Source organism: Capsicum annuum, chromosome 1 (genome assembly GCF_002878395.1).
Source record: "Capsicum annuum cultivar UCD-10X-F1 chromosome 1, UCD10Xv1.1, whole genome shotgun sequence".
Taxonomy (NCBI): Eukaryota; Viridiplantae; Streptophyta; class Magnoliopsida; order Solanales; family Solanaceae; genus Capsicum; species Capsicum annuum.
This window is the reverse complement of record NC_061111.1, coordinates 14,432,417-14,448,381: the sequence shown is the minus strand read 5'-3', so window position 1 is coordinate 14,448,381 and position 15,965 is coordinate 14,432,417.

Sequence of the window (15,965 nt, the reverse complement as noted above, 5' to 3'; positions counted from 1 at the left end):
AATAAACATATGCACAGGGTTCATTCAACTTGATGAAAGCATAATCTCTTACTGGTCATCATGCAAATTTGAATAATATATCTTTTTTTTTAGCACTGGTAACTTTTGAATAATATATCATTATTAATCGTACAAATGTACATTTTTACTACCCTAAACATCCCTATAAGAAAAACTACAGTGAGATGGATATAGATTTAGATAAACAAATAAAAAAGTTATTAAAAAATAAGAAGTTAGGCAATAAAAATATATAAGGAAAAAGAGTAAAAGAAACAGAGACCGAATGGAATGAAAAAATGGAATGCAATTAGCATAATCCAAGTAGTTTTATGTCTTTCTTTCTTATTTTATTTATTATTATTTTTATTATTATTATTATTTTATTTATTTTTATCCTTTTTGACTCAAACCTTCTCTATTAACCATTCTAATTCTCTTAATCCATATTATATTCATTTTTATCCAAACCAAGAATTTTGAAAATTAGTTGTGATGAAAAGCTAACATTTTCTCTAACACTCACTGTTTTAACGTTCACTAACCCAACGACACCCTTGATCGGCTGACGCCAGCGACGGTGTCGGAGCGCCGATAATTGGCAAGCATACTCTCCCTCCTTCCCTCTTTCACTTTCCCCAATTCTCTCTACCCTTTTCTCTCTCTCTTTCCCTATCACTCTCCGTAGCTCAAACCAACCAGTGTTTCACTGGTAGTCAAGGTCACCGACTGCTAGACTCCGACAACATAGGCAGGCGCTGCTCCAGTCACAAGTGATCGATTCCGGCGGGCCCATCTGAAGGTTCAGCTAGTTCTATCTGGATCTGATTCTGCCAGTATCAGATCTGACTCCAGCGGCACATCCGACGAAGCTCCGGCGAGACTATCTCGGTGACCAGTTTCGGCATCAATTTGCTGAGATCCAACACACCACACAGGAAAAGCGGACTGGGCTACAAGCGTAACCCAGTGAATTCTACCCTTTTGCTATTTCAATCTTCGTACTAATTATACTATTACTTTCCCGTATCTTGACTTGTATTTAATCTATTCGGACTATCTATTATCGTAGTTTGAACTACTTTTTACTATTGGTTTTGTGGTCCTTGGTGCTAGGCCATTAGTGTGCTCTAATTTTCCTAATTTTAGTTTTTGTTGTCTGCATACTTTTACTAGTTATTATTTTACTGTTTTGTTTGTAGTGTTTTTTTCTGTGAGTATAGTTGTGACGGTCTGCTTTAGCTGATTGGTGCATGTGTTGTGTTGTTCTAGTCTGCTAGGACGGATCGGGTTTTTTGTGAGTGACTACTGTTTCTTTACTGCTTCCGTTATTTCTTGTTTCCCTTTTGGTGCCTTATTTTTATGTATTCCTATGTATTGGTTTGGGGCTTTGTTTGGGATTGGTTTTGGTCCTTAAGTGGTGGTTGTAGGGGCGGATGGTGAAATAGGGTCATGTTCGATGGGGTTGGGGTTTGGGGTGGCTTTGAGTAGGGGTAAATATAGGAGGGATGGTGTAGGCGTGGGGTCTAGGGTGGGTGTTAGGTCTGGGGCGGTGTGTGGTGGTAGAGGTAGGCGACAGACGAGAGAATATAGGTTGAGGGTAGGGTCTTGGAATATAGGGACCCTTCAGGGTAAGTCCGTAGATTTGGTGAAGATTCTTAATAAGAGAAGGATTAATATTGTGTGTGTTCAGGAGACTAAGTGGGTAGGTACTAAGGCCAGGGATGCTGATGGTTTCAAGTTGTGGTACTGAGGCAGTGAGAGGAGTTGTAATGGAGTGGGTATCTTAGTGGATGAGAAGCTAAGAGCGCAGGTGGTGGAGGTTAAGAGGGTCAGTGATAGGCTGATAATGATTAAGTTGATCATTGAGGGGTTTACGCTGTATGTGTCTAGTGCGTATGCACCACAAATGGTCTTGGGAGAGGAGGTGAAATCGAGTTTTTGAGAGGCTTTGGATGAGGTGGTGAGAAGCGTGCCTAGCTCGGAGAAGATTGTTATAGCGGGGGATTTCAATGGGCACATTGGAGGAGTTTCTCCAGGAGGTTATGATGAGGTGCATGGAGGGTTTGGTTTCGGTGAATGAAATGGTGAGAAAGTTGTGAACTCAAGCTTTCTAAAGAAGGAGGACCACCTGATTACCTTTCGAAGCGCATCAGCCAAGACTCGGATTGACTTTCTACTGCTTAGAAAGGGGGATAGGGTTCTCTGTAAGGATTGTAAAGTCATTCCGAGTGAACATCTGTTGAATCAACACAGGCTGCTGGTGATGGACTTGTGTATTAGAAAGAGCAAGAAGAGTAGGGTTGGAGAGGGGTGGCCTAGAATTAAATGGGATAGCTTGACACCAGTTAGTGCCCTAGAGATAGGGGCAAAGGTAATAGGTTTAGGAGTATGGGAGAGTAGGGGGAACGTGGATGTCATATGGTATAAGGCATCCAGCTGTATCTGGGAGATGGCTAGAGAGGTTTTGGGTGTTTCGAGGGGTCGGGGAGGTCAACATAAGGGGGACTGGTGGTGGAATAAAGAAGTTAAGAAGAAAGTAGAGACTAATAAGGGGGCATATGTTAAGTTGATTGAGAGTAAGGATGAAGAGGAGAAACGGATGAATAGAGAGGCTTACAAAGTTGCAAGGAGTAAGGCTAAGTTAGCTGTTACGGCTGCTAAGACAGCGGCGTTTGAGAGCTTGTACGCGGGGTTGGAGGAGAAGGCGGGGAAAATAGGTTGTATAGGCTTTCCAAGGCTAGGGAGTGAAAGGGACGTGACCTCGATCAAGTGAAGTGCATTAATGGGGAGGACGGTAGAGTTTTGGTGGAACACGGGAATATTAAGAAGAGATAGCAGGAGTATTTTCATAGACTTTTAAATGAGGAGGGGGACAGAGAAATTGTGTTAGGGGAGTTGGAGAGCTCAGAGGAGAATCGTGATTTTAGTTACTGTAGAGGTTTTATGGTAGAAGAGGTCAGAGAAGCTATTCATAAGATGCGGAGAGGTAGAGCGACGGGGCCTGACAAGATTCCGGTGAAATTTTGGAAGTATACTGGAGGGTTAGGCTTATGGTGTTTGATTGTTTTGTTCAATGCTATTTTTAAGACAGAGAGAATTCCTGAGACTTGGAGATGGAGTACGTTGATTCCGTTATATAAAAACAAGGGTGACATTCAGATTTGCAATAACTATAGGAGTATTAAGCTGTTGAACTATACTATGAAGATTTGGGAGAGGGTGGTTGAGCGGAGATTGAGGAGGGTAGTGTCCATTTCAGAGAATTAATTTGGTTTTATGCCTGGACGTTCGACGACAGAGGCAATCCACCTGGTGAGAAGATTGGTGGAGCAATTTAGGGAAAGAAAGAGGGATTTACATATGGTGTCCATCGATCTGGAAAAGGCGTACGACAAAGTCCCTAGGAAGGTTCTTTGGAGATACTTAGAGGTGAGAGAAGTTTTGGTGGCATACATCAGAGTAATTAAGGACATGTACGATGGAGGAAACACTCGGGTGAGGACGGCGGAAGGAGACTCAGGGCATTTTTTGGTCGAGATAGGTTTTGCATCAGGGATCGACTCTTAGCCCGTTTCTTTTTGCGTTGGTGATGGACGTCTTGATGTAGAGTATTCAAGGTGAGGTACCGTGGTGTATGTTATTTGCAGATGATATAGTGCTGATTGATGAGACAGGAGGGGGTGTGAATGAGAAATTGGAGGTTTGGAGGCAAACTCTTGAATCTAAGGGGTTCAGGTTGAGTAGGTCCAAGATGGAGTATTTCGAATACAAGTTTAGTGACTCAATTCAGGAGGACGGTATGGTGTTGTTGTTGGATTCTCAGGATGTTTGTAAGAAGGATAGTTTTAAGTATCTAGGGTCTATCATTCAGGGGAATGACAAGATTGATGAGGGTGTCACTAGACGTATTGGCACAGGTTGGATGAAGTGGAGGCTCACCTCGGGAGTGTTGTGTGATAAGAAGGTGTCACTTAAGTTTAAAGGTAAATTCTACAGAGTGGCAGTCCGTCCGGCCATGTTGTATGGAGCAGAGTGTTGGCCAGTCAAGAACTCCCATATTCAAAGATTGAAGGTGGCGGAAATGAGAATGTTACGTTCGATGTGTGGACTAACTAAAGAGGATAAAGTTAGGAATGAAATTATCCGGGAGAAGGTGGGAGTGGCTTCGGTGGAGCACAAGATGCGAGAAGGAAGGTTGAGATGGATTGGGCATGTGATGTGGAGGGGCACGGATGCCCCTGTTCGGAGGTGTGAGAGGCTAGATTTGGATGGCTTCAAGAGAAGTAGAGGTAGGCCTAAGAAATACTGGAGGGAGATGATTAGGCATGACATGGAACTGCTTCAGATTATTGAGGACATGACTCTAGACAAGAAGGTGTGGAGGTCACGGATTAGGGTAGATGGCTAGGGTGAGTGTGTAAGTAATCGCTAGGTGATAGGGGAGTTTGGGTATGGTGGGTGTTTTAGGCCTGTGAGGGCATGTTACTACCACATGGGTATCTATGTTCTTATTTCATATTCCGTATTGTTCGTATTTCTCTTATTTTCCATTTCTCTGAGACTTAGTGTTCTTATTTTTTTATCTCTTATTTTTGTTATGCTATACAGCCTGTTTCATGTCTCATTATGACCTTGGTATACTATTCTCTATCTTGAGCCGAGGCTCTATCGGAAACAGCCTCTCTATTTCCTTGGAGGTAGTGGTATGGACTGCGTACAATTTACCTTCCCTAGACCTCACTTTATGGGAATATACTGGGTCTGTTGTTGTGTTGTTGTTATCGTTAAGATTAAGTAGCATTTCGAATAAATAAATTGTTACAAGTTTACAATAGATAAATTAATATTTTAATGTTAGGCAAATTTTAAGTATGTTTTTTAAAATATGTGTCTCAATCAAGAATGCGGCGTATGCATCTTTCCGTGATATTTTTTTCTAAATTCAACGATGCAATAATGCACCTTGGCATATATTTTTCTAAAAACTTTCACCGATTTATTTAATATAAGAAGTATAAACAGATATTTTCGATATAATAAAAATAAGCAATCTAAGCCTTAACATGAATTTTTTTCAAATAGTTTAAGTTAAGTATAAGTTAATAAAAGCGATCATGCTTGAACCACGGGACACGAGGGGTGCCTCACACCTTCCCCTCGGTTAACAGACTTCCTTACCCGGTCTGCTATTTTCGCAGACCAACAAAGAGTCATTTATTTTTTATTAGGGATTCAATAAGGTGACTTGGAACACCATAACTCAATTCCAAATGGTGACTCTGTTAATAAACTAATCCATATTCAATATCGTTGATTTAATTGGAAAAACTCTTCGACTCCAAACTAACTCGAGCGAAAAAATGGGTGTGACAATAATATATCCAAATTCACACCCTCTTGGTTGTAAAGAATTACTACAGATCCAACGAACATAGTACGGAGTTAAGTTGCACGGACTCTTCATTTTTTATGCCGCACCCATGTCAGATTCTTCAAAAATACAATAATTTTGGCGAATCCAATACACACCCATTGACATTTCGAGCAACATAGGACTACGGAGTCCTAATATAAATACTGTGAATAGAATAACGTAGTTCAATTAATAAGGATAGACATAAACTGCTTTTCTCTTAGAATGAGTAGTAATTATAAAAGGACAAGATGCAATAACAATCAAATGGATATAAGAAAAATCAGGGTTTTTTTGTCCAAACAAGTAACAAACAACTAAGAATGAGTTGGAAACAGACCTGCGCGGTACCAAAAATTGGGTTTGGAATTGAATTTCTCGTTTCCACCTCCGGGTAAATCTTGAACCTACATAACTTTCCTTCTTAGCCAATAATCTGTTAGGGTAGATAGGTAACAACTTGATCATGTAATCATGCCATAAAACTACATATAATTTTTTTTTATATGACCACTTCAAAGAAAAACAGAAAACATGTGTGGACATGTTGACCACAGAACTATAAGAGTTGTCTAAGAACATTATCTTATAAACAAGTGTAATCACCTTTCTAGCAATTATTTCAGGCATAAAAAATTCAGATGTAAGCCACAATTTCTGATTTAGAAGTTTGTTTTTAACATATGAGAAGCCAAAATATGGGCAAATTGATGTGCTTGAACCAACTCTTTAACATGTGCAGAAGATTATCGAAATTTTCATGTCAACTCAAGGTATCATTATCCCTTAGAATTATCACTTATCAGGATGACAATATAACAATAGTAAAGAAGCTTGATCAAGAAATATGTTTTATGTGTGTATTTTCCAGATTTATGATCAAGAAACAACTATATTTATGTGTGAATCTCACCTGAAAATGCACCATGAAAAATGTAAAAAAGTGGATGAAAAGTTGCAAAAACCCATCCAAAAAGATAGCTGAAATTTTGACACAGGAGGTTAGTCAACTCATTCACAGTAAATTGGACAATGTTCAAAAGGAGGTTAAAACACGTGGATGGATCCAATTAAAGAGAATGAAGGGTAAGGATCCCATAAGGAAACAACTATCAATACAATCATACATCAAAATTCCGGTGCGAGAGCATGTGAAAAATTGGTATTTCCAAACCCTCTCTCATGTTCTTCTCGCTCTGAATTCTCTTCTCTCTCAACACACACTATCAAATTCTTTACTAATTACCAATTTATCAAATTGTTATTTCCATAAACGATTGAGATAATCCGTTCGAGCTATAGATCATATTTGTAATGCCCTAAATCTGGTACCCGGAACACTACACGGTGCTCACGACCCCGAAGGATCACAAGCTAATCTATGACTGATATCTGTACCTAAACACTATATAATATACTGTATAAATGTGGAAATAAAGGTTGAAAGGCCATAAGGTTAAAAACTGTAACATAATGGTTAAAAATTGTAACATAATTGATAAAAACATAACATCTAGAGGGAGTAAGAAATACCCAAAACAACTGAAATAACAATTTGAACATGCTAGTCTGAAAAGCCTCTAACTGACTGAACTACCTGAATAAGAAGTTGATAGGACATGTCCCCAACTAACTCCAACTATTGATATAAATTAATTAATGAGATAATAACGAATTGTTCATGTCCTCGAAGGATGAAACCTTACAGCTAACTCTGACTGCTAAGACTGGAATGCTACTGATGCTCTGGAGCTCGTATTTCTAAACCTATGGTATAAAACACCATAGCGCAAATGCATTAGTACATTTGAATATACTGGTATGTATGTGAGGTAGGCTGAATGCAAAGGGTTCATAAGCATGAACTATACTAACTGACTAAATAACATGAACGTGAGAATACATGCATAAATACATAATAACTATAACCGAGTTCGTGATAACATGATTACTAAATCTGAGTACTGATAACATGAGATACTGATAACTGTATAACTGAAATAACTAATACTGAGTGATTGTATTTGACAGTCTTGAATTCTGTAAAATTATCTGAATTCTATTACTGAGACTGAATAACTGTATCTGACAGTCCTGATCTGTAACTAAAATTGTGGGAAGTATTCATTTAACTGACATACCCCAAATATTGCAACATAGCTGAGTTGGGGTCTAATCTGTAACCACAATTAGAAGGGTGTCAATACCACGCTACTGGAAAGAACAATCTGTGAGTAGCCCTCATATAACAGGTAACTCTAGTGAGAACAGTGGGAACCCTCATATTACAGGTTAAGCCACCTCATCTACCCTCATATAGCAGGCTATGATGTCTCAACCTACGTTGGCTACGTAGTTCAGGAACGCAAGGATTGCTTCTAACAAATACACCTTCATATAACAGGTGGGTTCCCATCCCTGGATTCGCTCGGTGCTAATTTCTACTCCCATCTGAATAGACACTGAACATGATTAACTGAACTGAGTTAACTGGGTTATGTTGACTGACGGAATACTACTGAGAATACTAAATTTTTGAAATCCTTGAGATTACTGGAATTACTGAGTTTACTGAGTTTTCCTGAGCCATGAGACTGACTGAATTCTATGGATCATGGCTTGATTGAGAGTATCTCGAAATCATGACAATGATTCTAGGCACACAGCTAAATTTTAGGGTATAAGTACCCCCAAGACTCGATGGAAAAAAACTGACAAAGCATGACTTTCTTGAATACATGACCAACGTCACAATCCATAATACAATAAGTTGGAGATCTCATGAAGTACAAGTTCTAAAGCACCACGATGGCTACACATATATACATAGTTCATTGACTAAGAAATTTCATCAAACACTTGACATGCATAAACTTGTACATGAATGGGGATTTCATATTATTATACTAGTATGTCACTTTCCCTTCACATAGGCATTTAATCAAACACATGGGGAGCATACTTTGGTTATACCATCATCAATGCATATAATTATCATGGTTGCATAAATAAATTTGCAAATTTGAAGAGTTTATCATGATTATTATGCAAATCACCATATACTAGGGTCAATCATTGGAATATGTAATTTAAAACATGAATCAAAACCCCACAACAACATGAACATGAATTTCAATTTAATTTAAATCATGAACATTCATCAATACACAAATCTTGTATTTTGAAAAGAGATTCTTGAGCTTCATGAGTGAAAGAGACCCATGAATCAACACATGACATACCTTGATTGTGAGTTTCTTGAAGTCCTTGGACTTGAAGAACTTGAATTCTCTGAGTTTCTTGAAGAAAGATTTGGATCTTTTTCTTGGGAATTGATCTTTGAGAGAAAACCCTAATTTGATGTTGTAAATGGATGATGAACTTATGAGTCTATGTCTGATATTATTAGGTATTAGAAAGGGAGGTAAAAGACCGAAATTCTCCTTTTAAAATGACTTAAAATAACTGAAAAAACTATGCGACGGTGGGTGCGATGGTCCGTCGCTGGGTCGACGGTCTGTCGGTCTTGACCATCACACCTGGGCAGAATAAGGGTTCACTACCTCTCCTACGACAGCTTGGGCGATGGTCCGTCGCTAGCTTAATGATCCATCGACCTGAGCCATCGCTCTTAGGCAGAAGGTGGTCTCACTGCCTCCGCTGCGACGGCTTGAGTGATGGTACATCGCTAGCTCGATGGTCCGTCGGCTCTCACCGTCGCACCTGGGCAGTTTTGATTACTTTCTGTATTTCAGCCATAACTTTCTACCCCGATACCAGGTTTTAACGAAATGGGTATTGATGTAAAACTTATTCAATTTCCTACTCAACAAAAGTGAAAATCTTAGAAATTTCACATGTACAAAAATGGATTCATATTTCAAAGTAAGTTTCTAATATTCTTGGGATGATTTCAAGCTAGGTAGAAGTACGGGGTATTACAATATCTCCCCCTTGAGAACATTCGTCCTTGAATGAAACTGAGTGAGAGGGGAGAAGATACATTGACATACATATTGAACATGAACAACTGGGACATGATATCATGAATGACATGACTGGTAACTGAATATATCATACCGAACATGCATATCTGATGCATATACAACTGATTCATAAATGCATGACTGACTGTTCTGAGGAACTAAGTTTCTCACAATGAGAATACATATCTGATGCATGATTATATGACTGAATGAGTGCATGAATGCATGACTGAATATGCAATGATATTTAATACCAAGTTTATAATGGAATTCTAAACATGAAATGGATACCAAGATTGTAACTGAAATTTAAACATGAAACTAAAATGCTTAAGGAGAACTGTTACCTTAAACTTGATCTGAGTTGGCGGAGAAGAGACGGAGATACTTGGTACGCATGTCTGCTTCTGCTTCCCAAGTAGCTCCATCGACAGACAGATTTCACCAAAGAATTTTGACTAGAGGGACTTCTTTGTTCCTCAGTCTATGAGTCTGATAGTCTAGGATTTCAACTGGAATCTCTTCATAAAAGAGGTTGTTCTGAACATCTACGCTCTGAATAGGGACTACAACTACTGGGTTACCTATGTACTTCTAGAGCAACGAGACATGAAAGACTGGATGAACTGAGGCTAGATCTAAAGGTAATTCAAGCTCATAAGCTATCTTGCCGAATCGACTGAGAATCTTGGAGGGACTGACATATCGGGGACTGAGATTTCCCTTCTTGCTGAACCGCTTCACTCTCTTCAAGGGAGAGATCTTTAGATAGATATAGTCACTAATCTTGAACTCGAGATCTTTTCTATGCACATCTGCATAAGACTTCTGTCGGCTCTGAGCAGCCCAGAGTCTTTCTCTGATCAACAGGACTTTCTCTAAGATATGAAATACTAAGTCAGGCCCTATGACTGAAGCCTCACTAACTTCAAACCAACCAACTGGAGATCTGTATCTCCTACCATAGAGAGCTTCGAATGGAGCCATCTTAATACTGAAATAATAGCTATTGTTGTATGAAAACTCAATCAAAGGCAAATGGGCATCCCAACTACCCTTGAAATCAATTGCATACACCTTTAGCATATCTTTTAGAGTCTAAATGGTCCTTTCTGCTTGACCATCTGTCTGAGGATGAAAGGTTGTACTGAGATGAACTTGGGTAATAAGAACCTTTTGGAACGCTTTCTAGAAATAAAAGGTGAACTGGGTACCTCTGTCTGAGATAATGGATAATGGAACTTCATGCAATCTGACTAACTCTCTAATGTAGAGTTTGGCATAATCCTTGGCTGAATAAGAGTTATGGACTGGAATAAAATGAGTTGATTTGGTTATATTATCTATAATGACCCAGACTAAATCATGTTGGCGACGAGTATGAGGCAAACCCGTCACGAAGTCCATGTTCACTTCTTTCCACTTCTAATTAGGAATATTGAACTCTTGCATGGACCTACTAGGCTTCTGATGCTCTATCTTAACCTGCTGACATGTAGAGCACTTAGCTACAAACTCTACAATATCTCTCTTCATCCCACTCCACCAATAGATCTCCCGCAAGTCACGGTACATCTTAGTGGCCCCTGGATGAATAGAGTAGCATGCACCATGCACTTCTGCAATAATTCCCTGCCTTAAGTCATCTACACCTAGAACGCACAGACGACCCTGACAACGCAGAACACCATCCCCCCCTTGGGAGAAGAACTCTACTTTCTGATACTTGACTGATTATTTCAACTTGACTAGACTGGGATCTCTATCTTGTTTTTCTTTCACCTTGTAAACTAGAGATGACTCTGAACTACTCTGAATCTATATTTTACCCTCTTCTGTATGGATTAAGTGAACACCTAGTCTGGAAAGATGTTTTTCTTATTGTCTTCAACATGAGCAACACCACCCCTATACAGTCTACTGAGAGTGTTGGCCACTACATTGGCTTTGCCCGAATGATAAAGAACACTCATGTCATAATCTTTCAAGAGCTTTAACCACCTTCTCTGATGAAGATTGATATCTTTCTGAGAAAAGACATACTGAAGACTCTTATGATCTGTGAACACATCTACATAAACCCCGTATAGATAATGCCTCCAAATCTTCAAGGCAAAAACTACGGCTGCTAACTCAAGATCCTGAGTAGGATAATTCTTCTCACAGGGTTTGAGCTGTCTGGAGGCGTAGGTTATGACCTTACCATGTTGCATAAGGACATAAGCCAAGCTTACTCTGGATGAATCATAATAAACTACGAACCCATCTGAACCATCTGGGAGAGCTAGGACTGGAGCTGAGGTGAGTTGCGTTTTCAACTCCTAAAAATTCTTCTCGCAAGGATCTAACAACTGAAACTTAACTTTTTTCTGAGTCAATATGGACATAGGGGATGTAATAGAAGAAAATCCCTCTACAAATCATCTGTAATAGCCAGCCAAACCCAAGAAACTCCTGATGTCTGATGGAGAGACAGGTCTGGGCCAGTTTCTTACCACTTCGATCTTTTGAGGATCTACTCTAATGCCATCACCAAAAACTATATGGCCAAGAAATTCTACTGACCTTAGCCAAAACTCGCACTTACTGAATTTTGGAAATAATTGATAATCTCTGAGAGTCTGAACTATGATTTTAAGATGGTATGCATGATCACGCTCACTGCGGGAATAGACTAGAATATCATCTATGAAGACTATGATAAAAATGTCCAAGTACTGCTTGAACAACCAGTTTATCAAGTCCATAAAAGTGGCTGGGGCATAAGTAAGACCAAAGGACATGACCAGAAACTCAAAGTGACCATACCGAGTATGAAAAGCTATTTTCGAAATGTCACATTTTCTGACTCTTAGCTGATGATAGCCAAATCTGGGAAGGGGATACTTACTCTTGACTGTAACCTTACTGAGCTGACGGTAATCAATGCACATCCTGAGAGAACTATCTTTCTTGCACATGAATAAGACTGGTGCACCCCACGGGGAAACACTAGGACTGATGAATCCCTTATCTAAGAGATCCTTCTACTGCTCTTTCAATTATCTGAGTTCTGCTTGTGCCATTCTGTATGGCGGAATAGATATAGGCTGAGTATTTGGAAGAAGATCAATGTTGAAGTTTTTTTTCTTTCGGGAGAAATTCCTGGAAGATCTTCGAGAAAGACATCTGAATATTCATTCACTACTGGGACTGATTCAGGACTGGGAGTTTCGGAGCTAGAGTCTTTAACATAAACAAGATGATAGACACAAACCTTAGATATCATTTTCCGTGCTCGAAGGTAGGAAATAATCTGACATCTAAACGCTGAAGTACTACCCTTCCACTCTAGGATGGGTTTATTCGAAAAGTGGAATTGGACTATTCTGTTTCTACAGTCAACTGTGGCATATCAAGAATGAAGCTAATCCATGCCGAGAATGACACCAAAATCAGTCATCTCTAATTCGACTAAGTCTGCTGAAGTGACTTTCTGACATATCATAACCGGACAGTTCCTGTATACCCGTCGGGCTATGATAGTTTTACCTACTAGGATAGAGACTAAAAAGGGCTCTGCTAGAATTTTGGGACTGGTTTCAAAATCTCCTGTTATATGGGGAATAATAAAAGACAAAGAAGCTCCTGGATCTAGCAAAGCATAAACATGCACATGAAAGATCTGTAACATACTAGTAAATACATCAGGAGAACTTTCCTGATATTGCCGGGACTGGAGAGCATAAAGTCGATTTGGGTGTTACCCACTAGTAGCACTAGAGGTGGCACCCTGCTAGTTTGGGCAACCAAACTAAGCTGAGGAATGGTTCTGCTGACCCTGAGCACCTGGATGAGGACAGTCTCTGATTCTGTGGCCTGTCTTGCCACATCCGAAACAAATACCATTGCCAGCTCTACAAATACCCTGATGGTGCTTGCCACAAGTATGACAAAAAGAATAGGTGCGGGCACTGCTAACACTACCCTGAGACTTAGAGCCTGGCGCTCTATCCTTGTTACCATCTCTGAGTCTAGGAGCTGGAGCACTAGCTGAAGAAGGATCTGGAACTGATGACTTAGGACAAAACTAAGAACAGTTTCCTCCTTCTGATTTGGGCTGAGCAAAGTTGAAACTACCTATCCTTGCTCTCTTATTCTGCTTCTCCCTCATCTTAATCTTTTGCTCCTCTATCTACTGAGCATGAGTCATAAGCCTGGCTAAAGTCATGTCACTATTCAATATCGTAGACCTACACTCGTTGACCACACTACCATTCACCCCAAAAAACTTACTCATTCTAGCCCTGCTGTCTGCAACCACATAAGGAGTATATCTGGCTAATTGAGTAAACTTAAGAGAATACTATTTCACCGTCATGTTGCCCTGCCTAAGGTTCATAAATTCTAATACCTTAGCTTCTCTCAGCTCTTAGGTAAAGAATCTATCTAAGAATACAATGACAAACTTCTCTCACTCAATAGACCCTGCATCATCTGACCTCTCTGACTTCCACTGTTTAAACCAAGTATGAGCAACGTCTTGCAACTGATATGCAGCTAGCTCAGCACTCTCAACAGCTAACACCCCCATAATGTCAGTAACCTTCTAAACCTGATTGATGAATTTCTAAGGTTCCTCATCTATCTTAGACCCAAAAAAAGGATGGAGGGTTCATTCGGGTGAAATCCTGAATCCTAGCTGCAGCTGAATTGGCCACTGGGTTGGCTGAAATGACAGCTGGTTATTCATTCTGAGCAACAACTGACTAACCAAGAGTAATGAATACAGCTCTGAACTTTGCATGAAAAATATGTTCGTCCAAAGGTTCTTCAGGTTGAAGGGGTGACTGATTCCCAGTTCTCTTCTTGGGAGGCATGTTCTGTAAACGAAAAAGAAAGGGATTAAACTGAGAGATAAACTTGAGATTATGCTTACTGGCACAACATGAATACTGAAAGAAGGGAAACTGTTCCTAAAACATTTTATAGCCTCCTTCACATAAATGTGGTGCGCAACACACCCATGTACAAGACTCTACTAGATGCGGCTTTTAGACTTCCTAAGACTTTATTGAACCTTAGGCTATGATACCAAGTTTTTAACGCCCCGAATATGGTACCCAGAATGCTACACGGTGCTCATGACCCCAAAGGACCACAAGCTAACCCATGACTGATATCTGTACCTGAACACTGCATAATATACTGTATAAATACAGAAATAAAGGCTGAAAGGCCATAAGGTTAAAAACTACAACATAATTGATAAAAACATAACATCTAGAGAGGGTAAGAAATACCCAAAACAACTGAAATAATAATTTGAACATGCTAGTCTGAAAAGCCTCAAACTAACTGAACTACCTGAATAAGAAGTTGATAGGACATGTCCCCAACTAACTCCAACTACTGATATAAATTAATTAATGAGATAATAAAGAAATGGTCATGTCCTCGAAGGATGAAGACTCACAGCTAACTCTGACTGCTGAGACTGAAATGCTACTGATGCTCTGGAGCTCATATTTTTGAACCTATGGTATAAAATACCATAACGCAAATGCGTCAGTACGTTTAAATGTACTGGTATGTATGTGAGGTAGGCTAAATGCAAAGGTTTCATAAGCATGAACTATACTAACTGACTAAATAACATGAACGTGAGAATACATGCATAAATACATAATAACAATAACCGAGTTCGTGGTAACATGATTACTGAATTGAGTACTGATAGCATAAGATACTAATAACTGTATAACTGAAATAATTAATACTGAGCGACTGTATCTGATAGTCTAGGCTCTGATGGAACTAGCTAAGTTCCGTACTATTCTAAGTTGAATGTATCTGATAATCCTGAATTCTGTAGAACTATCTGAATTTTATTACTGAGACTGAATGACTTATCTGACAGTCCTGATCTGTAATTGAAACTGTGGGAAGTAGTAATCTAATTGACATACCACAAATAACGCAATATAGCTGAGTTGGGGTCCAATTTGTAACCTCAATTGGAAGGATGTCAATACCGCGTCACTGGTAAGGACAATCTGTGACTAACCCTCATATAACAGGTAACTCTAGTGAGAACAGTGGGAACCCTCATATAACAGGTTAATCCATATCATCTACCCTCATATAGTAGGCTATGATGCCTCAACCTATGCTGGCTACGTAGTTTTAGAACGCAAGGATTGCTTCTAAGAATCACACCCTCATATAACATGTGGGTTCCCATCCTTGGGTTCACTCGATGCTAATTTCTACTCCCATCTGAATAGATACTGAACATGATTAACTGAACTGAACTGGACTGAGTTAACAGGGTTGCGTTGACTGGCGAAATACTACTGAGAATACTGAATTTCTGAGATCCTTGAATTACTAGAATTATAGAGTTTACAGAGTTTTCCTAAGCCATGAGACTGACTAAATTCTATGGATCATGTCTTGATTGAGAGTATCTCAAAAACATGACACTGATTCTAGGCACACAACTAATTTTTTGGATACAAATACCCCCAGGACTCGATGGGAAGAAATTGATAAAGCATGACTTTCTTGAATACATGACCAAC